This window comes from Amblyomma mixtum, chromosome 9, assembly GCF_055824585.1.
Source record: "Amblyomma mixtum isolate Tamu chromosome 9, ASM5582458v1, whole genome shotgun sequence".
In the NCBI taxonomy this organism is placed as follows: domain Eukaryota; kingdom Metazoa; phylum Arthropoda; class Arachnida; order Ixodida; family Ixodidae; genus Amblyomma; species Amblyomma mixtum.
The window spans coordinates 18,157,367-18,182,601 of NC_143020.1; the positions used below are offsets into that span (position 1 = coordinate 18,157,367).

The window sequence follows — 25,235 nt, forward strand, 5'->3', positions numbered from 1 at the left end:
TGTGGAGAGGCACTTAGAGAGCGCTTGTGATTCGCCTGCACTCACTGCACCAGTTCGTCAAAGTTCTGCGGAAGCGGCGGTGCCGCGGGTGTGTACCGCTAGTTCCGGCACTTTGAGCGCAGTTTGGCACTGTCTGCTTCTGAAACGGTTGGTCGAGTGCAGGCCTGGTCGTCGCTAGCCGTTGCGATGCCAATGAATTGCAGCCAGCTGTTTAAAGCCTACATCTCGTATCTCATGAATAAATCTTCAAACAGCACATCACAATAACATGTTGCCATGAACTAGCCTCGATTCGTTTCTTTGGAGAACTCGAACAGCGTTCTCGCTTGTCGACGAGTGAAAGTTACTTGAGTCTCCGCCGTTTATCACAACCCGCAAACCATCATCTGCTTCCATGGCGGCTGCAGCTGCACTGTTTCAGCACTAACCATCGAGAAGGTGCAGTTTTCCTGAACTACACTCGCACTTCTTTCAAACGAATGTCGTGGTTCAGAGGGCGCCATGTTCCACCGCTGAAATGAATCCACGTGGCATACAAGTCGGGTAAACTCGAGAACGAAGCAGCACATGCCCATCAAAGGAGACCGCCCAGCCAAGCGCGTCGACCGAACAGTCGTCGACCCCACCGGTGCGTCGCGACAGCACCGATGGATACTGAAGCCGCCACGACCGTCTGATGCCGAACATGACCCCACCTTTGACATTCAGCGCTTTTGCGCAAAAGACGCTCTCGCGTGGACGTATGCGAAAAGTGAGCACCCCCCCCCCCCCCTCTATAGTGGCCAGTGCAGCTGAGACAATAAACGGGAGGCACCACGCCTACTAGTACCTTCTCCTTTCTCCCTGTCTTTTCATACTTTTATTTCTCTCCTATCTGTCAGATCGTTATCCCTTTCCTTTCCGCTGCCCCAGCTCAGGTGCTCCTAGAGACGATGGCAGATGTCGGGGCAGCAAAATCTTTTCCTTTCTTTTTGCGTTATTATTCTTTTACCCTTATCCTGAACAAAGGACATCCACTCTCGGCGACACGGGGATAAAACGCCGTCTCCTTCCCTCTCTTTCGCAGACTTGGCTGCATGCACAGCCACAGAAATCGACGTGACTGGCTGGAGCGCTCCCTCTGAGCTGCATGTGCCGCTTCGTTCTTTAGGTGTAACCGACTATAGTGCTGAGAGGCCCCCTCTTCTGGAACTGGCACAAAGGACCGTCCCCTTCCCTTTCCAGCTGAGCCAAGAGGTGCGCGTAGACTAGGTCGGGGGTTCGATTCCCCCGGCCGCCGGCCCACCCACCCGGTCAATCCAATGGAAACAGGCGGTCCCCCGGCCTAGCGCTCGGCTCTTCAGGGGTGCACCGCGTGGGAAGGACAGCCTGCGCCGCGAAATTCCCGTCAAATGTGGTAAAAAAAAAACTCCAGCGGTGAAAGCCCGCCACAAAACTCGCGTCTTGTGGCGAAAAAAGGGCCACAAATTGGGCTTATGCCGCATGAGGCAAACTTATGGTTGCTTGGCGGGGGAACTTATCACTCATCCGTCAAGGCAACTATTTGGTCTAAGACCCTTTTCCCAAGCATTTCACCCTAGAAGAGCCGAGCACCAGGCCAGGAGAAATCTTGTACCCATTAAAGAAACCGGTGGGTACCCGGCGGCACTGCGGATCGAACCCAGCACCTCCCGAATACGAGGCGGATGCTCTACCACCAGGCCACGCTTCCCTCCTGCAGGCGGGGTAGACTAGCGCCGCAGGAGAAGGAATGCTCGCAAAATGATTACAAGCATGTTATAAGCGGTGTTTACATGACGGGATTGAGTTGAGGATTTGAGCTGAAAACCGGTTACTGGGTTCATGGAAACACCTAAGAGTCGGGTCCGGGAGTTGCGGGAGCGAGTCCAGTCAACTCCGCTGCACGGGGTGGGTTGACTCACTCGACCCCAACAACAGATAGCATGTAAATCGGATGGAGTCGTAGTCGGGCTAGTGGAAGGGGAGATGATAAATGCGAACCTGTTATTCGCTTGCGCCGTAGCGCCTCTGAGACAGCCGTGCATGCCGCAATCTTCCCGGCTGCCACTGCCCTTTCCCGCTGCGCCGCTCGACGCTTGGTGCCGGTGCTGTTGAATTGGTCTCGACTCTCTAAAATCGAACTCATGTAAACACGCAGTCGTCAAGTTGGGCTGACCTTGCTCAACTCAATCTCCTGGCACGACCCGCCGAAGTCGGGATCATCTAAACGAGGCTATAGTTGCCTGACAATGGACGGTGTGAAAATAGCTGCTATTCTTTCAGTTTCCAGGTACACGCGCGCGGACACGCATGCATACACACACACACACACACGCACACACACACGCGCGTTTTTCCATCTTTGATCCAACCCAAATCGGGGAAAATCGACGCAAGGCGAGTAAGATGTACATTTCAGCACGCGATGGAAAGTTCTGGAGGGAATAAGCAACATGATGATGCAAACTGGATTCAAGAAATACATACGTATAACATAAATAAGAGCACGCAGTTGAGGGTCCAAACGAGAGAGGGGAGGGGGTCGCCCTAAGTGCCTACAGAACTATCGCTTTGTGGCCGACCCCTTTTTATTGGCAGCGTTCCTGCACACCTCCCCCCCCCCTTTTCTTCGTACAATGTTTAGTCTGAGTCCACCTCGTGAATGGTATGCACCTGTAGTGCATTTTTGTGAACCTTGGAAAAATTCTGTCTAAGTTGTGTGGGGACGCCTTCGAACCCTGCGTTCGCTTTCCCGCAGCTCACTAGTTCCCTGTCGTTAGCTTCCCCGCAACGCGCTCCCCTTAGTTGTGTTTAACTAACAGGGGAGGGCGCTTGCGTCACAGCGACACCAGCGCCACGGACGGCGTTTTGCTGCGCGCGCGCGGGGAGCGACGGTGTCTCTTCTCCCTGGGACCAGGATAGCGAGCGGACGTTTAGTTCGCGGCTCCGCTCTTCGTCGACGGGCGCCTCGTGATCGGAACTTCCTCCCGCCACCCCGTCCCGTCTGGCGTCCGAGTTTTCCCCTGCCCTACCGTGGGCGAACTTTCGCTCGTAGCCGTGCTGGTGAGTCGGACATCCTCGATTCCTCAGTGTATTTTGTTGCTAGCTGGCGTTATTGTTGTTATAGCAATAAATGCCATGTTTGTGTCAGCCAATGTGTCGTTCCTTTGTTGCCGCAGAGCAAACCCCGCCGTTGTCGCCGACCGCTCGGTAGTGTACGCGACCACGTGGTGGGGTGCGCGCGGCTTTGAACTGTGTCAGCAGCGGTTCAACGGGGGAACGCATTTATATCTCCCCAATATTAAACCCCACATCTGGCAGCCCAACGTGGGGCCTGCTGTTGGAACATTGGACGACTGTCTGTTCGGTTCGAGGAAAGCTCTTTGTCCGGACTTGAGAAGTGCTAGGCCTAGAGTGAATTTTTATCGCTAGGCATGCTTTCTTGCGGCATGCTTTCTTGAGTGCGAGGTGTATTGCGCTGCAGCATGTTTGAACTTTTCGACATGATCAGCATGTTTTTTTTCCTCAAGTCTTTTTGTTCTGGAGTATCTCCAGCACGAGAACCACTTCGTCCGCACCGAGGGAGCGCGAAGCCTGGCGCCCGCGGAGTTGCCGAGGCCGAAGCGAGTGAGTACGGAAGCCGCGTGGGTGGTCCGAGTTTCTGTATATATTGCCGCGTCTACAACAATAGCCGCTCGGCGGCTGTTCGGCACGCAGCTCGTGCGCGACGCTGTTCGCTGCTGAAGAAGACGAAACTGGACGTTCGATCCTGGCCGTCGCGGTGTGCTGTCGCATCTTCTCGGTGTTGGCGTACCTCTGCCGTCTAGACGCGGCGCTACCTGTACCAACTGCTACGTGACACTGGTGGAGGTTGCGGGCTCGACGTCCCATGTCCAACACCTCTTCAGACAGCCGCTCATCGAGTCCCGACCAGCTACCGCTTGTCTGCACGCCTGTTCACCGCAGCAGCCGCCGCCTCCTGGGACTGGTCCCATAGTTTGGTCTCCTCCCAAAAGCGGCACGCACTCATCGACCTGGTGAGCATACCACCATGGCGCAGGCTAGCGCTTCCCACTTGACGCTACAGCAACCCCGCGTGCCAGCCAGCTTCCATGGCGTCGCTTTCGAAGACGTTGAAGACTGGCTTGACCAGTTTGAGCGGGTTGCCGATTTCAACCAATGGAGCCCTGCGCAGAAGCTGCGGAACGTGTATTTCGCCCTCGAAGACGGAGCCAAGATTTGGTTAGAGAACAGGGAGGCCGATCTCCAAAGCTGGGATACCTTCCGCCAGCAGGTCTGGGACACCTTTGCTAGCACGGACCGCCGGGATCGTGCGCGCCGCCTTCTGGACGCTCGCGTACAAAAACCTAATGAGAGCGTTGACATGTTCGCCGATGATGTGACCCGTCTTTGTCGGCGCGCTGACCCAGATATGGTGGAATCCACGAAGCTCCGCCACCTGATGCAAGTTGTGAAGGATCAACTCTTCGCTGGTTTGGTCCGAAATCCCCCGCAGACGGTAGCCGACTTCATCAAAGAGGCGACAGCCATTGAGCGGGCCTTGCAGCAGCGCTGCCGCCGGAATGACTCCTTGTGCGGTGAGCCAAGCGCCAGTGCGGCTTTCTTGAGCGTGTCCAGCGACAATGCGTTGCTTTGTGAGCTCATAAGCGCGGTGGTCCGTGAAGAGCTGCAAAAACTGACCCTTGCCTCGTCTGATCCGACGGCTGCGGCTCTTACCGAGGTTGTGCGCGGCGAGATTCGCCAAGCATTTTCACCGCCTCCTCCAGTCATGCCGGAGCCACGCCCCATGAGCTACGCCGCGGCTCTCCGTTCCGAGTTGCCACCTGTGCAACACCTGCCATACCACCTGCCGCCGCCAACCCCTCCGCCACCGTCATTCTAACAGCGGCCTCAGCGAGGACCTGCCGTGCGTCCACCGGCCCGGAAGGCGGCTGTTTGGCGCACTTCTAACCAGCAGCCGCTCTGTTACCATTGCGGGGAAACTGGTCACCTGTATGGCCGTTGCCCCTACCGTGAAATCGGCCTCCGGGGTTTCCCACGCGACGCTCTCTGTCCCCGTTTCAGTGAGCGACCCCATGACATAGAGGAGTACCTTGCTGCCCATGACACCACCTCTACCCGCCGACCTCGATCTCCGTCTCCCGAACGTATCACGTCGCCCAGCCACCAGGCTTTCTCAAATGGACTGCGGGGCCGGTCTCCAAGCCCGCGCCGGGGAAACTGAAAGCGGCGACCTCAGGGGGGAAGGTTGCTGACAGCGCATATAACGAAGACCCCCGAACGCCGCCGGAGCGCGATGCCGAGATTCCTATGCCGCCGCCGCCCGATTCTGTGACACCGAGTCTCCCTGACACCGATGCAGTTAGCGCCGAGCTTAGCATTCACGTTAACGGGCACCCAGTGACTGCTTTAGTCGATACAGGCGCCGACTTTTCGATAATAAGCAAGCACCTCGCGGATCGCCTCAGCAAGGTGAAGACAGAACGGGATGGACCTCAAATTCGTACTGCTGGCGGTCACGTCATGACGCCTGTCGGAAGGTGCACTGCTCGAGTCACCATTGCCAATTCTGCTTTTATTGGCACTTTTGTTGTTCTCCCGCACTGCTGCAAAGACCTGATCCTTGGAATGGACTTCTTGCGCGAGCATGGTGCCATCATAAACCTTCCTGGTCGTCTGGAACGATTTCAGCCGACACCGAACCACGCAGAGCGGCCCTGCGCATAATCAACGCCGATGTGACCGTGCCTCCGCGATCCTGTGCCCTCGTTACCGTCATTTGTGACGACTGGTGCAGTGCTGACGGCGTGGCAGAACAGAACACTGCGCTTGTGCTCCCTCATGGGGCTGCATCGCGAGGGGTATCGTCACGCTCCGGAACGGCCTGGCAGATGTCCTTCTAACGAATTTCGGAACCGAACGGGAACACATTGCCAAGGGCACTGCGGTCGCATACTTCGATGGCATCCCCGAAACTAGCGACTGCCTTGCCCTCCAGAGCGAAACGTCCACTTGTGGCACACCTCAGTTGATCCTCGACGTGAACCCAGGATTACCCCCAACCGATAGGGAAAGCGGCTATTGTTGTAGACGCGGCAATATTTTCTCGCTGTCTCTTTTTCGACTCTGGGAGTCACGGCTCCGGTAGCCGGGTGGCCTGGGGCCACGGGTGCCGCTACGAGCTCGCTGGTACTGCAGCTCGGCACCGGGCGCTCCGACACCGTCCGATACGGTGGGCGCCGGCCGCTCAGAAGCTGCTTCGCGTAGTGAGCGGGGAAGGACCACTCCACAAAGCTGTTGTCTCCTCGCGGCTGCGCGCAAGAAACCCGTTTCGGGTCTATCTTTTGTTGGGGGTCGTCGACCGTCACAATGGAAGTGAGGCCTAAGGATTTTCAGAGCTGCCTAGAAAATGTCAAAATTGACACGACCACCGGACCGTGGTGTTGAGAGGGGGCGCACTTTGCTGGCCGCCAGTTTTTTTAACCTCGCATGAACCGAGCATTCTCGTTCAACTCAAGAAAGGGCTTTGTTCACTCGAACTTTACGTTGCACAGCCGCCGCCCGACATGTTTTGCTAGCGAGTTGAGCATTGAGCCACGAGGTCCTTGTGCACGCCGTTTCTCCTCCCGTGACCTACGTTAAAGGCATGCGGTGGCCTCGGATTAAGCTTCCAGAGGATGTGTGTTAGTGCCCGGGGAGAGAGCGCGTGGGCCACCTGATCCGCTAACTCATTGTCCTGGAGCCCCAGGTGGCCCGGAGCCCAGATCAGGTCGCAATTGGGAGAGTCGCTCAACCGACGGCAACTTTGTAGAATTCGGCAGGCCATAGGATGTATCAAACCCAGCTCATAATTCCGAGAGGCCCCCTCATAGTCCGTAATGTTGTGCTTTACTTGTGGGAGAGAGAGGGCGAGCGCAATAGAGATTTCCTCCGCGTGTGTTGTGCTGTAGGCGCGGAACATGAGTCCTGCCACTGTGTTGGTGTTGTGCACCACTGCCGCAGTGAAGCACCCCCCACAGTGGCGACCGACAATGCCCGCTTTGTACCCGTGTTGTTTGCGACCGTAATGTCTCTCCAGTGCTTCCGCACACGCCTGGCGACGGCCATTATGGTCGGAGTCTGACACGTTGCGGGGAATGAGTCGGACTCTGAGGGAGCGTCTCCAGGGCTCTGGCGCTTGTACGCGTTCCTCAAAGTTGGTGCTGTCTTCGATATGGAGTCGGTCAAGAATGCGGCGACCGGATGGCGTCTGTGATAGGCGCGTGCATTGATCGAGGAGATGGGCGTCTCGAAGTTCCCTGTAGGTGTCGACTACCCCCAGGTCCAACAAACGCTGGTTGGATGTGGGAATAGGATGGTCAAGAGGACGTTTAACGACTCTGTGGTGTATGACATCGAGTTGGTCCTTGCCGTAGTTCCGCATGCGCAGGTCGAGGGTTGAGTAGAGAATTATACTCGTTTTGAAGGCTTTTGCAGCTGCAGGGCATCTTGCTTCGTAACACTTCACGCGTGCTCAATCAGTATATGAGTAATTATGAGAATGGGGTGTCCCGGGATACATGTGAGACAGTAATTGTGTCATTTCCTTTCCTGAAAACCAATTTTCACTTTGGCTTTTGGAGGTATACGCGACAGCAATGGCGTCTACTTTATAAAGCAAGAGGGACCACATCGTCGTTCACTCTTCGAATTCTTTAGATCAGCGCACTTTTTCGCAGTTACTTAAGCATCCTCATCATCCACCATTACATACCGTTTTATCGCCTAAGGCGAAAACTCGACTTAAAAAAAAATTAACTGCCATAAGCAGTGGCGAATCAGTGCGAACTGTGTTGTAGAGATGCAAGTAAATGGGAATAGCTTCGCTGAGGTACTCTAGGTGGTGCTCCTTTCCCCGTTTCTCCTTTTATAAGAATAGGCTTCGGCGGTCTACGGCAGCCGCAGCTAAGTTTATTCCGTACACCGAGAGTGCCTAGGCAAGAACTTTTATCAGCTATACACGCACTTTCAATGCCTCAGAATGTAGTCCTGCGTTTGTCGCTGCCCAAGCGGCTATCGGAAGGAATGTTGAGGTGCACAGTCGAACAGGAAGCGCTCGCGATTGACTGTAAGCAGGACTCAGTAATCATCCCAGACTACCAGATGGTGAGCCCGCCAGATACCGGGGCTGTCGGTTATCGTTACGCCAAACAGCTTTCATTTCTCCACTATTTTCGTGTTTCGAGCAGCGCTGAACAGTGCATCTCAGTGTTGGCCAAATATTCCAGTTTTGGCCTAATGAGAGACCGCTCACACGAACGCGATCCTGCATGCGCAGACCTAGATACGAATCTAATCGCAATCTAAAACAAGACTGCACTTTCCTGCGGTGGTACTGTGCATGCATGAACCAGTAAGACTGAACTCCAATCTACACTTATCGAAGGTAGTATGCATTTTTACTGGGCATGGTAGATTTCCGTTCTATTTTAAAATATTTGGCCTGTCTCCGTCTTCAACTTGTTCCTGTGGATTGTTATGTGAAAATATCCGTCATTACTTCCGGGACTGTTCCGTTACTGCTTCTTTAGTTTCTCGTTTAAAATCTCTTTGTTCATCGGACATCACACCATCTGTTTGCCCCTCCCTTCTCCGAAACCCTGCTGCTTGTGCTCTTCTCCTTCAAATGGTTCACCTCATAAGTAGTACAATTCGAAATTATTCACGCTGATTTCTCTCTTTCCTCTAATCTCTCTTCCCCAAGCTTTGCGCAGCGGAGCGCCCCGTGCTCCTTTATTGAGCATAGGTGGCTTTGTCGTGGCGTGACTGTGACTGAGACTGTGTTCTTGACTGTGTGACTGCGACTCTGTATTGACTGCGTGACTGTGACTGTGTCCTTGGCTAAGTGACTGTGACTTCGGTTTTTTTTTCTTTTGTCTTGATTATGTTTTTATTTTTCTGATTTTTATTTTGTGGCCGACGCTCAGTGCTTTCTTTGACTGTTACGGTGACAATGACTTTGCAGTGACTTGGGTTTTCTCTTATTTATTCCGCGGACTGCACGCTGTGCTTTGGCTATCTGCCTGCGTCTAACTTATTATGATGAGACTTTTGTTTTCTTTTCTTATGAGTTCTTTTAATGCTTTGTTTTTCGCTTAATTTTTTTTTCTCTTCTTCTTTGGAACATTTAGTTATTTTTCTTTTTTTTTTAATTGGCGTTAAGCGTGGCAAAGCATTGCTGGTCCAGGCTTCCTCTCTCTTTCTTTTATGTTTTTTTACCTCTTTTTTGAGCGGACCAATAAAAGGGTAAAAGGGTACGTAGGCTGGAAATCTCGCCGCTGGCTGGGATTACAACTGCGAATGCACAAGAAGTCAGTCACGGGAGCGATCGGCGTTCGTGCTGTCCAATAGCTCACCGCAATTTGATGTGAGCATCTGATCACACTGCCGTGCTTTCTGAATGGCTTAATACTGGAGATTTTGACAAGATTAGGTGCTTGGATAGAAATGACTTTCTCAAGTGTGAGACATTGGCACCGATTCTTGGCTCAGCTGCGTTTCACTCTCCGTCTCCTGCTTTAACGCGGGGAGGGCGTATTGCATCCGCTGAGCAATGGGTTGGCGTAGCAGCGCTCACACCTGTAATACCGATTGGAACAGAGGGCAGAAACATGTAGAGCGAAGTTTACATGAGGCTGAGAGAAAAAACTGCAGTCAGGCGCGACTGCTACTAGAGGCCTGGCATATTTAAAAATATTCGAAAAACGTAAACAGTGCCCGAGGCCATCTCCCACCTGCGTATCAGCAGGGACGCTACTGCGCAGTTCGCAGAATCGTAAACAACACCGTGCTGTAGCCATAGCCGCACACCGCACGGACACTGGCACAAAAACTTACTGCTGTTGGACTCAAGTCGACAGCATCTCTCTGCTAGTCTTGAAGAAAACAGCGCAGCAACAGGCACAGGAGAGAAGACGGGACAGGCCCTGACTGGCAACTGAAGGTTTATTGAAAAGGAACCTATCAAATATACTCTCATAACAACTAGGAACATGCATTAGCTACACCAGCAACACTGATAAGATGTCAACTTAAGCCATGGTGGTCAAGATACAATTGTTCGCGAGGGCGGATGGGGTGCTCACGCATGTGTCGCGGATTTTGTGAATATGAAACGGTTCGCTGATTTCTCTAGTTTGTCTTCGTGATTGTACAAGACATAAGAATCGTTAAAAAGTGGAGTACATGGTTCTGTAGTAGCCCTTTAGGTGTTAGACGACATTTATTGTAGTGCACGGATTGGTTTGAGGACAGCGGGCCTTCTAATGAGGTTGTATGTTCACGTGAGAGGGTACTCAGGCACCTTCCCGTCTACCCTATATAGGACTTGCCGCGCGTGAAGGGAACACTGCACACCACACCCTTGGCACAAGAAACGAGCTTTCAGTCATGATTTACTTGACACGCTTTTTGTTTTTCTACTTTTTGTCTTTTTCTCCACTGGTTTCCGTCTTATCCGTGGCCCAAATCTTTCCCAACTTATTAGGTGCTGAAAAAGTAAGTCTACCGCACATCTGCGGCCTACCTGTTTTAAGGGGGGATGAGGGGATCGAAGGAAACATTTCTATTTTTCGACTTAGAGTGATGAAATTTGGCAGACTGGCTTAAAACAGCATCAAACAGTCAGATAAAAAGTTTCACAATGACATCTTTAGTAGTTTCCCTTTTATCATTGTTTATATGTTGACCCCATATTGCTTGCTTGTGGAAAGCCTAGCATGACAAAAAAACAAGCTACAGGTCTGTGAATGCTTTTAATATTTACTAGGAAGTGTGGTGTAAGCCAAGACTATCTTAATTTTTTTTTTATTTCTCTGCTCTTTTTTACAAAGGACACAACATGCACCTTCTTTTATGTTTAGAACGTATCATGCTCTAATTACCATGTGATGAAAACGTGAGCCTAAATGGTAAATCTGAGACTGTCTTGACGCAGACCACATTTCAGTGATCACAACAAAACAAACGGGGTAAAAATCCATCCAAGCATTGCTGTGCTATGCTTTCCACGAACAATATTAAGTTCAAAACAAACTTTCGAGAAAACAAGCCTGAAAGTTCTAAGCTAGCACACATTGTCTATGTGTAGATGCCAACAAATATATTTATTTGGAGTGCTTAAAGTTTATTTTTGGGTGATATATTTCAGTAGAACATAAAAACAGTGTTGGAGATGCCAAAAAGTGTACTTTTCAAAAATCAACTTTTTTCGTGATTTTTGCGATCTGATCCCCACATCCCCCCTTAAACGGTTTGAGAACTGGTGAACGTAAAGCAAGACAGCAAATTTCTTTTCTTTTTCTTGACATGAATGCACTGGCATCTAGTGCCTTCAAGATGGCTTGATCTTTTTAAATATTTTATTTTTTGCACGTGTTATAGCAACATCCGGAAAGCCTGCTTACCTCAGCCGCTGAACCTGCTTCTTAAAACTGACTGACAGCCCGCACGCACCACCTTTATTCGCAGAACCTAAACAAGGAATAACTGAACCACAATTGACTATCTTGGAATGGCCAAAACATTAACTGAGCAAGGGCGTCATTGACCTCTGTAAGACAAGCAAACATGATCTGGCTTTAAAACCAATCTTATATGAAGGAAGGGTAGCTCATACCATTGCGGTTTTTCAAAGGTGAATTTTAAGCCTTGTCCGAAATCATCAAAAATCTTTAAAATGCTGTCTATCCCTCACTGTCACTGTCTATCTGTCTTTTCATATTTGCAAAAGGCGCCACACTCACGCAAAAACCCCATTCCTTCCTCGTTCATCACTCTGAACAACTGTATCTGGACAAGCAGGACCTAACTTGACATCTTATCACTGTTGTTGGTGTAGCTCATGCATGCTCCTTATTGTTAACAGAGTATATTTTTTATATTTATTTTCAATAAACCTTCACCTGCTACTCAGCGCATGTCCCGCTCTATCTCTGCTTCCAGTTACTGTGCTGTTTTCTTCAAGTTTGTACCAGCTCGCTCAACTCGCAGAGCTGCGCTTGGTCACATATGTTGCATGCTTGAAAGCTACGCTGTGTAGCTTGATGTAGATTTATTATTGCGAAAGCAATACTACTTGCACTTTCACGCCTTTGCCGTGCCGCGGCCGGTGACCACCATCGTGCCACGGCGGTGACCACCATTGACCTTCATTTCACCTTGATTGCATTAGATTGGATTAGATTGGATTATATTGGGTTCGACTTGACTGGACTGGATTAGATTGGATTAGATTAGATTACATTACATTATATTAGATTAGATTAGAGTACATTGGATTGGATTGGATTGAAATGGATTGGATTGCATTGGTTTGGATTACAGAATTCTGGATCCGCGGCCTCTCAGCATTAAATCTTAGAGAAGAATTCTGGATCCGCGGGATCGCAGCTTTGATTCTTCGAGAATAGTCGTAAATCTCTGGCATCTTAGCATACGATGAGTCAGTAGAGAAGACAGCCGACACACCTGCGAGCCCACTTTACTCAGCGTCGTGTGTGCTGCATACCTTGATATTTTTTTATCTTTTTTATCACTTGTTTCCTGGTGTCCTACAAGTACAATGAGACAATCAAGACGGAAATGACCTCGAATATCTGCTGCTGTGAAATGAGAAGGAGGCATCAACATACGTCAGAAAAGAGACTAGAACTGGTGCCATGTTATGTAATGATTCGCTTTGCTGCCTATTTAATTTGCCAGCGATAATGCACTACGAAACTGCGTTGAAACGACAAGTGAGAGGAGCCTTGTGCAAAGCGAAAATTTGTAACTTTTAATAAAGGCTCACATGATAGCCTAAAAAACTGATAACAATCATTACTAACATTTTCAGAATACCTCATCTCCGAGAGCAGTCGTTTTCGTAGTCGTAGCGCTCTGTAGTGATAATAGCCTGCCTGCCTGCTTTTGCGGGTCGCGGAGGCGCCGCCGCTAGCCACAATTCTGCCAGCTAGGCTCTGCTTTCAGCGTTCCTCTGTCTCTTCGTGGTTTTACGTGCAATGGGAAAGTTTTCGCAACGTGTAAATAACTGAAATGCTTAGGGCGCAGCAGTCTCCGAATAGAGCCGAAAACGGTTGAATGGGATTTACTTTATCCTGCGTCATTTCAACAGAGCCCCTCTAAATATCAAGGCTCGAACTACAGAAGCCAGGAAATTCAGCTTTCTCATGTCTTGCATGTGCAGCAAACAGTCTTCCTTAGGGTGCTGCAGTTATGCGAATATTAGAAGAGGAAGATCAATTTCGTACGGCGCAATGAGTCCAAGGTGAGCGCTTCCGTCGCGGCAAGGCAAACAGAGCATCGTCTTCACAATGAGTCGGCTAGAGCCGAGGTGAGAAAAGTACCGTCTACAGCGGTGTCCCTGAATTGTATTGCGCATGTTTTACGACATTCTTGTATACTAAGGGACGGCAGCAGCTCAGCCAGCGGTCGTAGTTTGCACATGTCATATCTGGGACGGTCTCCTCTACGAGACAAACGAAGGCAAGACACAAACACGAAGACAGGAGTGCATAAATGTTTTACAGTAAATGTTCGGTGTGTATGCATGGCCCCAAACCGTGGCCCATTGCGCGCGCATTGCTGCACGGCTTAGTACATGCGTTGCACGGACTACGCCACTTATCCGTTAGTTACAGAAATACAATGCAGGCCTACACCGAACACTTTCGGCGTGCATCAGGGGAGCTTTTGTTCGACCATCGCATTGCAGCGGCAGGGATTTTGTCCCATCGGTCCTTGTGGGCCGAATCGGGCCTTCCGCCAAGATACCAACCAGTTTGCCTGCCGTCTGCGGCATGATTTAGCATCCCAACATGGCAGGCACCTGTGAACGAAATGAAGGTGCACTGTTTGCAGCTAAAACTGAACATCTATCGGTGAATGGACAGTCTAAAGCAGCATAAAAACAGCACTGCCTTGTCCACTGTCCCCATTCTGGCTACTTTCACAGCAACAAGCAAATGTTCAAACAGAGGCATGAAAACAAAAGGAATCCAATGATGATGTGACAGAATTCGCGAGTGGTGCAACGACTGCGGAGATGACAGGCACGCCCCCAGCAACAGTTTTAAGGCGAAGTATAGACTATTTATTCCAGAATTTTACAGTGCTTCAATTTCACTGCGCATGTAGGCGCACCGTTTTGAATGGGTATCGCAAAAAGTTATACAAAAGACGTTTTTGCCACAGCTATACGCGCAATAGTAATTGTTTAAAAATTGCAAAAGTCACTTCCCATGTGCTTCGCTGAAATTAATTAAAGCCATGCATGAAAGGGCTTATTAAGCGGCAGCGTAGACATCACAGACGTCGACGGGATCGCATAGGCCTTTCCCATTATACATTCATTTCTTTCATTCAAACTACTCAGTTCCTTAATGACTACAAGCCTTCGCCCCTTAAGTTTAGTATACAGTCTGTAGTTTCTGTTGTGTCTAATTCTTTGCAGAAATCCTCACAGTTAATCATTCATTTGATGAAAGTCCGCTGCTTCGAACAGTTCATAGAGATATGTCGACAACGAATTGGAGCATAACACTTTAATTCTCCACTTTTCAGGTAGCCACATTGCTCCTAAGGAAGCGGAATGCTTTCTGCAAATTAGTGCACACAAAATTTGTGATCAGGGTAATAACGCTAACGCAGTAGTCGTATCGCAATGACTCCCATGCTTACCTCAACTTGGTAGACATTTTGCGTCATGTGTATCCCTTCTAGTGTATAGTTCGCCTATTTGTATTCCCATTAGTCGCAAATGATGAAGCAATTTCAAGGTATATTTGATTAGAACGCAAATTGCACTAATGAATTGTCGATACGAAAAGATAAATGACCTGTTCGGGAAAGATAAACGGCGCAAGAGCAAGTCCAGCTCTAGAGGAAGTTCGACCTTGCCTTTGCGCCTTGAGCTGCGTTAAAAATAGCTTCGATGCTCTGTTGTATCATCGACCCACTCTCGTTTAGAGAATCTTCTGCTTGGCCTTAGTACTCCACTCAGTATGAGGGGTACATCGAAATTGGTGCCTGGTGCCGTCTTCCATGTTGATGACCTCCAAAAATTGCACATACGCATGAATCGAAATAAAATCTCCACTCTCAAGAAACAAACTAGCATAGAATGCCAGAAATAAATAAAAAACTTATTCTGTTTATCGCGGCTTGATAGTTGGTACTGAGAAGAGAGCAGAACATCGATTAACACTGTGTCAATTTTATAATGTAAATTTTAACAGACAACTGGCAGAGTAAAGAGGCACCTTTCCGACATATGGTTTGCGGGGTGAATTTTTCAGTAGCTATTCAACATCTCCTGGGCATGGAAGTGAACTCTGTGTGCCTCCAGGAAACTGTACACGTAGGAAAGGTGGACGATTAATGTTGCGTTGGCTGCTTTTGGGCCCGCAATCGACAGGTTTATGCACTACCTTTTTTTACTTCAGCTGCGCTGCTTGAATCGAAACGGACGTCGAAACGTGGAGAGACGCGGACAGCAACAGCTGAGCCGAACGATAACGCTCAACTCATCCTCTCTATATCCCCTAACAGTGTCCGTGTTATTAAAAGGAGCTGCGAAAAAGAACTTTCGACATGCCTTTGAACAAGCCCCCAAAGTGCAAGGAAGCGCTGTTCGGGAGCATAATCGGGTGAGGACTAATGAAGAGACCCCTGTGCTTCACGAAATGACACATCCGATTATGGGTGCGGGTTTTTGGACGCCATATGAAGATGGCGTCGTTCTCCTAACTTCTTGAGTGAAGAACATCCCCCTACATGAGCCGTTAGGGGCTGAAATGAAGCGTATCGAACAGAACCAGCAGTTACGTTGGGCTCAGTAGTGGGCCAGACAATATATGAGCCGAAATTTCTTCCATAAATAGTATAGGCTTGCGCAACTTATCCAGTTGCGGCTAACCAAGTTTAACAAAGCTTGTGGACGAAGAGAGGTGACATGACTAGTAGAAAAACGGTGAGTTGAGCGAGTTGGTACAAACTTGAAGAAACAGCACAGCAAAGAGATAGAGCGGGACATTCGCTGAGTAGCAGCTGAAGGTTTATTGAAAAGAAACATAAAAAAATATCCTTTGTTAACAATCAGGAGCACGCATGAGCTACACCAACAACAGCGATAAGATGTCATCTTATGGCCTGCTTGTCAAGATACAGTTGCTCACAGTCATGAACGAGGAAGGAATGGGGTTTTTATGGTACTGTGGCGGTTATTGTGAATATGAAATGTCAGATAGACAGTGACAGATAGAGAGGATTTTAAAGATTTTTAATGATTTCGGACAAGGCTTAAAATTCACCTTTGAAAAACCGCAATGGTATGAGCTACAATTCCTTGATATAAGATTAGCTTTAAAGCCAGATCATGTTTGCTTGTCTTGCAGAGGTCAATGACGCCCTTGCTCAGTTAATGTTCTGGCCATTCCAAGATAGTCAATTGCGGTTCAGCTATTCCTTCTTTAGGCTCTGTGAATAAAGGTCATTCGTTCGGGCTGTCAGTCAGTTTTAAGAAGCAGGTTCAGAGGCTGAGGTAAGCAGGCTTTCCGGATGTTGCTATGACACATGCAAAAAATAAAATACTTAAAAAGATCAAGCCATCTTGAAGGCACGAGATGGCAGCGCATTCATGTCAAGAAAAAAAAAGAAATTTGCTGTCTTGCCCTACGTTCACCAGTTCTCCAACCGTTTAAAACAGGTAGGCCGCAGATGTGTGGTAGACATACTTTTTTCAGCACCTAATAAGTCGGGGATGATTTGCGCCACGGTTAAGAGGAAAACCAGTGGAGAAAAAAAAAGACAAAAAGTGGAAAAACAAAAAAGCGTGTCAAGTAAATCATGACTGAAAGCTCGTTTCTTGTGCCAAGGGTGTGGTGTGCAGTGTTCCCTTTACGCGCGGCAAGAACTATATAGGGTAGACGGGAAGGTGCCTGAATACCCACTAACGTGAACATGCCACCTCATTACAAGGCGCCCTGTCCTCAAACCTATCCGTACACTACAAAAAATTTCGTATAACACCTAAAGGGCTACTATAGAACCATGTACTTCATTTTTTAACGATTCTTATTCCTTCTACAATCACTAAGACAAACTAGCGAGGTGTTTCATATTCACAAAATCCGCGACACATGCGTGATCACCCCATCCGCCGTTGTGAACAATTGTATCTTGACCACCATGGCTTAACTTGACATCTTATCAGTGTTGCTGGTTTAGGTAATGCCTACTCCTGGTTGTTATGAGAGTATATTTCATATGTTCCTTTTCAATAAACCTTCAGTTGCCAGTCAGGACCTTTCCCGTCTTCTCTCCTGTCCCTGTTGCTGCGCTGTTTTCTTCAAGACTAGCAGAGAGATGCTGTCGACTTGAGTCCAACAGCAGCAAGTTTTTATGCCAGTGTCCGTGCGGCGTGCGGCTATGGCTACAGCACGATGTTGTTTACGATTCTGCGAACGGCGCAGTGGTGTCCCTGCTGGTACGCGGGTGGGAGATGGCCTCGGGCACTGTTTACGTTGTTCGAATATTTTTAAATATGCCAGGCCTCTAGTAGCAGTCGCACCTGACTCCAATTTTTCCTCTCAGCCTCATATAAACTTCGCTCTACATGCTTCTGCCCTGTGTTCCAATTGGGTTTTACAGTTGTGAGCGCTGCTACGCCAAGCCGTTGCTTAGCAGGTGCAATACGCCATCCCCGCGTTAAAGTAGGAGACGGAGAGTGAAACGCAGCTGAGCCAAGAATCAGTGCCAATGTCTCACACTTGAGAAAGTCATTTTTATCCAAGCACCTAATCTTGTCAAAATCTCCACTATTAAGCCATTCAAAATGCAAGGGAGTGTGATCAGATGCTCACATCAAATTGCGGTGAGCTATTGGACAGCACGAACAGCACGGTGTGGAAGTTTCAGCTTGCAACGTTGAAAAGAAAGGACCGATTTCTGCGGGCTTCCCTTGTTCCCGTGAAAGAAGTCATCCGAATGGAGACCGCCCACTTGAAAATAGGCCTTTCTACCCGAGAGAAGGTCGCGGATATATAGTTGATGGTGCTGGCTCCCACCCCGAGTTCGTGAAGGTTCTGCAAGATCGCATTGCGTCTGAGGTTATCAGAGGCTATCTCCTGGTCTAGTCCGAAAAATATTCTGGTGTCACGCGTTTGCGCCTCAATAATCCGATGTTTGAGCTTAACCATTATATCCTGCGTAGAAAGTTGTGATCGGAATGCGATCATGGTAGGGGGTACATCTCATTCCCCTCCATAAGCTTGTTCAGGCGGCTCTGATCTACGTGCTTCACGAGCTAACCTACACAAAACGTGGGCCAAATTGGTCTGAGCCTGTCAAGGCTTAGGGCCTTGCCTGCTTTTGAAATGAAAATGATATCTGGCGTTTTCTATGTTTGTGGAATTGAATGCTCCGAACAGCAATCTGCATGTACTGAGTTGGGGAGTGTAGAAGCTCGTCATTCAGGTTGCGCATAATCTCGTTGGTTACCGCATTTAGACCAGATGCGGATTTGCAGTTCATCCTGATTGATTGATTTATTGATTGATTGATCCTGGCAATTTCTGCTCTACCCTCATCGACAGTAATGGGGGAGTTAAGCTGCGTTTTTTCCGCACCGCCATAATGTGCGAAGGCTTGGCTAAGAGCATTGCCGATTTATCGGTCTTTAACATCAAGTAAAAGGCCCTCTCGTGTCCCTTCATATGACTGTGGAAGCTTTTGCAGGTTCTCCCTCTGAGTGGTCCTGCTCGAAATTATTCAGAGGCCTCCTTTGCGGTGCCTCTCTCTTTTGCTCCCATCTTCCTCCCGTCCCTTACGGCTCGGTTCGGGTACTTACAGAGACGCCAGACAATTACTGCGAAATTTCTTTTCCTCAAGAAAACAAAAAAACTAGTATTTTTCAATTACTAGAGGCCCTGCATTGTGAGATGCACTTACGAGATGAAGAACCAGGTGGTCGATATTATCCTCAGCCTTTCAAGATCGCATCCCCATATCCTGAGTAGATTTCGAACGTATGCCCATAAAGCAAAGTACGAGTATCATCTCGCTGCACGCCACGGTTATTGTGCCGCAGCTTGAGGCTGTGGAGAAGCCCGTGTGCTTTCTTCTCCGTTCTTTCTCCAGTTCCAACAACATCACGCCGTGCGATCAACAATGTTATCCAAAATATCTCCGACAAGAGGGTGTTAACTGTCTCCGCCACTGCTGGAGCTTCGCTTTGCCCGTCAGTAAGTACGGTACAAGTGCACGTACTTAGCAAAGTTCCAAGGAACACTCTCCTCACTCAACTAATCCTCTTCAACTTCGGATGGCGTGACAGAGATCACTGTGCCAATCGCCCAGATACCAAGACACACACAGAACACACTGTACTCATTAGACACTGTCATTACCTCCCCTTATTTTGTTTACCTTCGCCCTCTTTCTCGGAGTCTTTGGCTCCACTCGGGCACGGCAGATTATAAGCGGGATTTGGTGTAGCAAGCACTCTTCTTCATTGGGCCTTGGTGCTGGCCTCAATGTTTTTTTTTTTTTTTAAGCGGAAGCTTTACTAGCCTAACGGCTCCGATTTCGCTGTTTACGCACGAATGGCCTTCGGCAGGATTGGACTGGACTGAAACCATTTTATTTCATCATAAAGAGCTTCGGGATCGGAGAGCCGTGTTTGTTAGATGGCCGCTAGTCCATGACTGCTGGCAACCTGGTTGGCCCAATCGACGGCCCAGACTTGCCTCTTGGGGTCTGAGCTGGTCAGCACAGCCTCCCACCACTCGAAAAAAGGCATTTTTACTAGCCCCACTCGGGGCGGTTCTTTCCTAAAATTGCATAAGATGTGGTCGCAAGTGGCGCGTTCACCAAAGCGGAACCATGTACCCCTCGCAATACAAACCTTCAGCAGGAAGAACGGAGCACGTAAGCAACCACGTGACGTACCACAGCTGGTTGTTGAGGTGAGCCTCCCGAGGATCCCTGAAAGTGTATACCACCCCAGAGCCATGAGATGGCTGGTAAAGGTAGACACCAGGAGGTACAGCGCTCGTTTCACAATTTTACGGAGGATGTCCTCGAGGCCATCCTCCTCTGCTTCCGCAGGTGCGAGTCGAATACAAGATTCGACTGGTTACGAATGCGTTCACCAGCCGCAAGGCGTCTTTGCGTCGTTACCCACTGTGCTTGATGAAAACCCGTCGGACCATGGGGCCCACTTGGTACCCCACCTGTCGGAGCTTGGCGAGTGTTGTGTTGTAGCATCGCAGGTTGTCTATGACGAGTCCGAGGACTCTGATTTCCTTGGATTCGTGAATTGGATCCCGTCGCAAAAGATATTAAGGCGGAAGCCTTTAATGTCTCATCGTTGTAAGCAGCAGTTGTCGACAGAAAATGTCACGCTTTTCAATTGGTGGAAACGGTCGTGACGTCACAGTGCGCGAATTTCAAACGGGGCCAATTGTACTTTGGCTAGTAACCATGCAACCAATTGAAGGGATCGTATGCTTAGTTAATTGCTTAATTACCCAATTAGCGTAATTACCTTTACTAGTCAGGCCATATAAATAAATAAAACCGATTATAAATTGGTCGAGCTCAGGAATCGAACCCCGGTCTTCAGGCTTGAGAGACGAGCATGCTATCCACTCCGCCATGCCAGCTTTTTTTTCTTTATTGCCTTCAAAGGCGTGGGAATACAGTGCATTACAACATATGTGACTATTTACATGGCTATTTACATGGCTACAGCACTCCTCGCTTCCAGCCACCATGCCAGCTCCGCCATGCCAGCTCGATGGTTTGGAATGAACAAAGGCGCGTCTAGTGAATAAGGTGTCTTCACTCACTCTCATCCTCCTCCATTCCCTTCCCGCGAGGTTTAGGTGTCCACCGACAAATGAGAGACAGATACATTTCCTTTCCTCAAAAAACCAATTTACTGACGAGCGAGGCATAGAACCGAATGGGCGATGGCGTTCTATGGACTCCTTGGCAGCGTTGCAAGACGCTGTCGCGTTCCACTCTTAGGGGCATCAGTGACCACACTTTAGGTCAAAAAAGTGCCCCCCTGAATTTTGTGAGACAGTTACTGTGTAATTTCCTTTCCTAATATACAATTTTCATTTTCTTCATTACGGCTCCTCTTTATCTATCTTCTTTCACTCCCACTTCCTCCCTTCCTCTACGATGCGGTTCAGGTGTCCACCGAGATGACAGAGAATTACTGCGCCATTTCTTTTCCTCAAAAAGTGTTGCGTTCAAAGGGCAAGGCATCGCGCTGAACGGGTGGTGTTCCGTGGACTCCCTGGCAGCGCTACAATGCGCTGTCACGTTCCACTCCTAAAGGCGAAGCTGAAGCGTCATTAATTAGCAGTTAATTAATATTCAGGCATTAATCAGTAATTAACCATTAATTAGTGATTTGTCATCACTTAGTAATTAGTACTCAATTATATGTGACGCCACCGGTGCCACAGAAACAGCGAAGGTGGTGCGGAAAACGCTTCCGCCATACCCACTTTAGACAGTCAAAGTGCCCCCTGAATTTTTTATTTGGGTCGAGCATGTGCGCGAGGGGCGCAGATGCGCGAATTCCGATATCTCTGGGGAGCATTGCCGACCACAGTATCGGGCATAGCGGTCCACTATGCTGGCGGCCGCTTGCAGGCTCCCAGGCGTCCTTGCGTAGCCCAGAGGATGATTTCGTCGGTGTACAGAGCGTGCTGGACCCCTTCCAGCGCTCCCAGCAGGGCAGGTAGGTGCATCATGGCCATGTTGAATAGCAGTGGGAACAGCACCACGCCTTGTGGAGTGCCCTCGTGCCGACCAGCAAATGTCTGTGGTTTTGGTCTTGTATTCAGATGTAGGACAGTCTCTCCATGAAAAATTGTTTCACGTAATTGAAGCTATTCATGCTGCAGTGAGTTTGACTGAAATATGTGAGTGTGACCTCGTGAGTTACGTTGTCTAACGCTCCTTTCAGGTCGAACGCGCGGACAATTTTCTCGTTTTGCGGATGTTTGATGGTGTTCAAGAAGGCCACCCCTACAATAAATACACTCGACTCACAAAGGCAAGGTCGGGTCGCCGCCTTCTGGCCCGACTTCACATCCAGCGCACCCAATTCACAGAGGAGAGATGCTGCCTTCCCGTGCACTAGAGACGCGCCCTCTACGTGGGGGCTCTCCCCCCCAACGTGTCCAAAGAGTACCATAATGGCAGGCGCCTGGCGCAGGTGGAAGCCTTCAACCGCCATTTTGGGAGCAATCCAGGAGTCTTATAGGTGGACGCCTCTGGCCCGGACCCCAAGGGATGGTACACGGCCGCGGTCGTTCACAAGGTCAAAACAGTAGACGCCCTTACTTTCAGTGCCCAGTCAGCTATTCACGCAGAATAGGTTGCCATCGCCCTGGCAGCCTCCGACTACTCCTAATACATAAACACCAACTCGCGAGGGGCTTGTCGAAGCGTCTGGCAAGGGTGGGATACTTCCCTGGCCTATCGCATATAAAAAAACTGTAGCCGAGACTGGGATCGCGCGCTCCGATCTCTCGTTTGGGCTCTAGGTCGCCAAGGCCTCCACGGAAACGATGTAGCCGAGGCCGCCACCCGCGTGCTCTCTCTCCGGGCATTTCCCACGTGACCCGATGACGACCACGACTCCGATTTCATTCCGGTTTAGACTTTTAAGGAAAAATGCCGTTGTTTCAAATCCCCGCACCAAGCTCTTCCCACCCCGTGCAAAGGACTCGGGAAGGCCAACGAGTGGGTACTACTGCGCCTGCTCACTAACACGATGATGTGCCCGGCAACTCTAAAGCATTTCGATCCTCAATTGGACGGGCGGTGCTCGCACTGTGGGGAGGTGTCTGACATCTGCCACAAGGTTTGGGCCTGCAAGCAGAACCCACCACTACCCTCTATTCCAAACCCCACCCGAGAGGACTGGGGAGCAACCATGTTCGGCTGCTGCACCCTCAATGCCCAAAGGGCCTTAACGATGCGCGCCCGGGCTGCGGCAACCGTCAGATGGGTGCCTGACTAGACATCCAACCTAGCGGTTATAAGGGCGTGACCCTTTGCGGTCATTCCTCCCGAGGCGTGACCCCCAACAACTTTCCCTATGGTTACATAAATGTTTCTCCACCACCACCGGCCGCTGCGAGGACCGCTGCGCGCGGCCTATTCAGTGCCTTGTCATGCACGAAGCAAGTCAGCCGGAGCCGACGTCCTCGAGAGTGGGTGCTCGCAGACTTCCGGCCATGTCTGATCATGCGTTCTGGGAGGGTTTTAGCAACTCATAGTGAGCGTAAACGCGCTAAACGTGGAGCCGAAACCGATAAAGAGCGGAAGCTTCTAATGCAAGGGAAAGGCGCATAACTGGCCTGATGGGACAGTGGACACCTCAGTCGGGCTTTAAGCTACGTGGCGCTAGTGCCAGATGTACGTTGTATGCGTTGACAGTAACAACTTTGTGGCAGAAAGGCGGTGGTTGTGGTGGAAAACATTTATTTAAGCTAATATTTAAAGCTGAGAGCGGGGACCGGCCTTAAAGACGAGCCCCTTAGAAATTCTAGAAGGGGTCCCTAGTCCGAGACACCTGTGGCTTCCGAAGAAGCTCGGGCCCTACTCACGCGAGCTTGTTGGCAGCCTAGCAGGACAGCCTCCCACCTTTCAAGTGTAGGTGAGGGTAAAGGGGGATAAGCGGGGTTCAGGGGCATGCACACACCGTGTGGTACACGTCCGAGAACGCACACCGACAAAATAGGCACTGTACGTTAAAAGCCAAATTAAATTATTGCAACACTGCCGGGAACAGTACCATGTTGGTATATAAGCGAAGGATCCAACGCTCCTCGCTTTTGGTTAGCCATTTCGCACGGAGATGAAGCAGGCTATGCTGGGTTTAATAAAATTTAGCTCTTTTTTAATGATAGCGGCTACAGGAACTTATCCGTACTTCAGAAGTATTTAGTGCCACTTTGGCTTGAAATCTGTTATATAAAAATCATACCTACAACATTCCCGGCGTTTAGGTTAAGCGCAAATCCTTAAACTTAAACATCAATGAACTTAAACTTATGGTGCGCTTTGTGTTCTAGTACTTCAAAGGCCCCTCAATCAGTGAAATATGAAGGTTCTGTACACATCTTCTAAAGCTAGTGGTTCTTCCGCCTTCGGTAACGACAAGCGGTGCGGAAATTATTCAATCTGAAGAGCAAAAAAAATTTTTTTTTGTAGCGAGCACGAAAACCTATCGGCAAATTGGGAGTCTATTGAGACGGGTAAATAGCTGTCATTTCTTTATTGCTTTTGTAGTAACTTTGAAGGAAAGTCAGCAGATTACTCCCCACAAGTACGCACGCTCTATTATAGCAAGATTTACCCGTGAAAGAAGGCTGAACTCTAAATTGAAAAAATTGTTTTGCATTTATTTTGTCCACTACTGAAGAGCTGGGTTTCCAATTGCCGTCAAAGCGTAATACTACAACAAAAAATTAGTTCTCATTTTGCGCATGCGTTTCACCCTCGTAAAACTGGACGCGCAGATTCCCCACTATTTCGGGTGAAATGTCGGACGGGCCGGCACATGTCTGCTTGGCTCCATCCGAATCCGGGCACAGCATGCATCGATACAATGTGTCCGTCTATATTGAAAGGAACCTTTTGTAAATGACGAGACTCTCATTTACTTTAACAGCCATATTTATTTCATGAGATACAAGGAATACCAAACAACAACTCCAATGTTTCCGGTCACAGGGCAATCGCGGGCTAGTTAACAAACGCTACACTTATTGGACTGTTTTAGCAGTGAGGACATAGAAACAGCCAGTAGGAATACATTAAAGAAATCTACATGATATTAGAATTTAGTACCTTCGGCATAGTCAGCTTTCAGACTGTTAGAACCGGGTACAAGAGTGGAAGAGGTCAGAAAAAGCACGCAATGACCACACGCATTGAGTGGAATGATTTTTAAACCGATTTAGACAATGCTTAGGTAGTCTACACCACTCTTTGGGAGTGGAATCAGGTTTGCAGTAAATTGTGGCATCGTACGGGGCCACCTCTTGAAGGGATAGCAACATGAACCTTTCCTGTTTATTTGGTAATGCGATTTACAGAAAATCACTAATGGACCAGAAAAAGTTGTTTATTTTTAGACATTC

At 49.2% G+C, this 25,235-nt stretch overlaps 1 pseudogene; it reads right to left on the reverse strand.

The window, feature by feature from the left end:
* Nucleotides 1-21,707: 21,707 nt before the first annotated feature.
* LOC149328418 (lipase member M-like) overlaps nt 21,708-25,235 on the reverse strand; it is a 58,964-nt pseudogene continuing 55,436 nt past the window's right edge.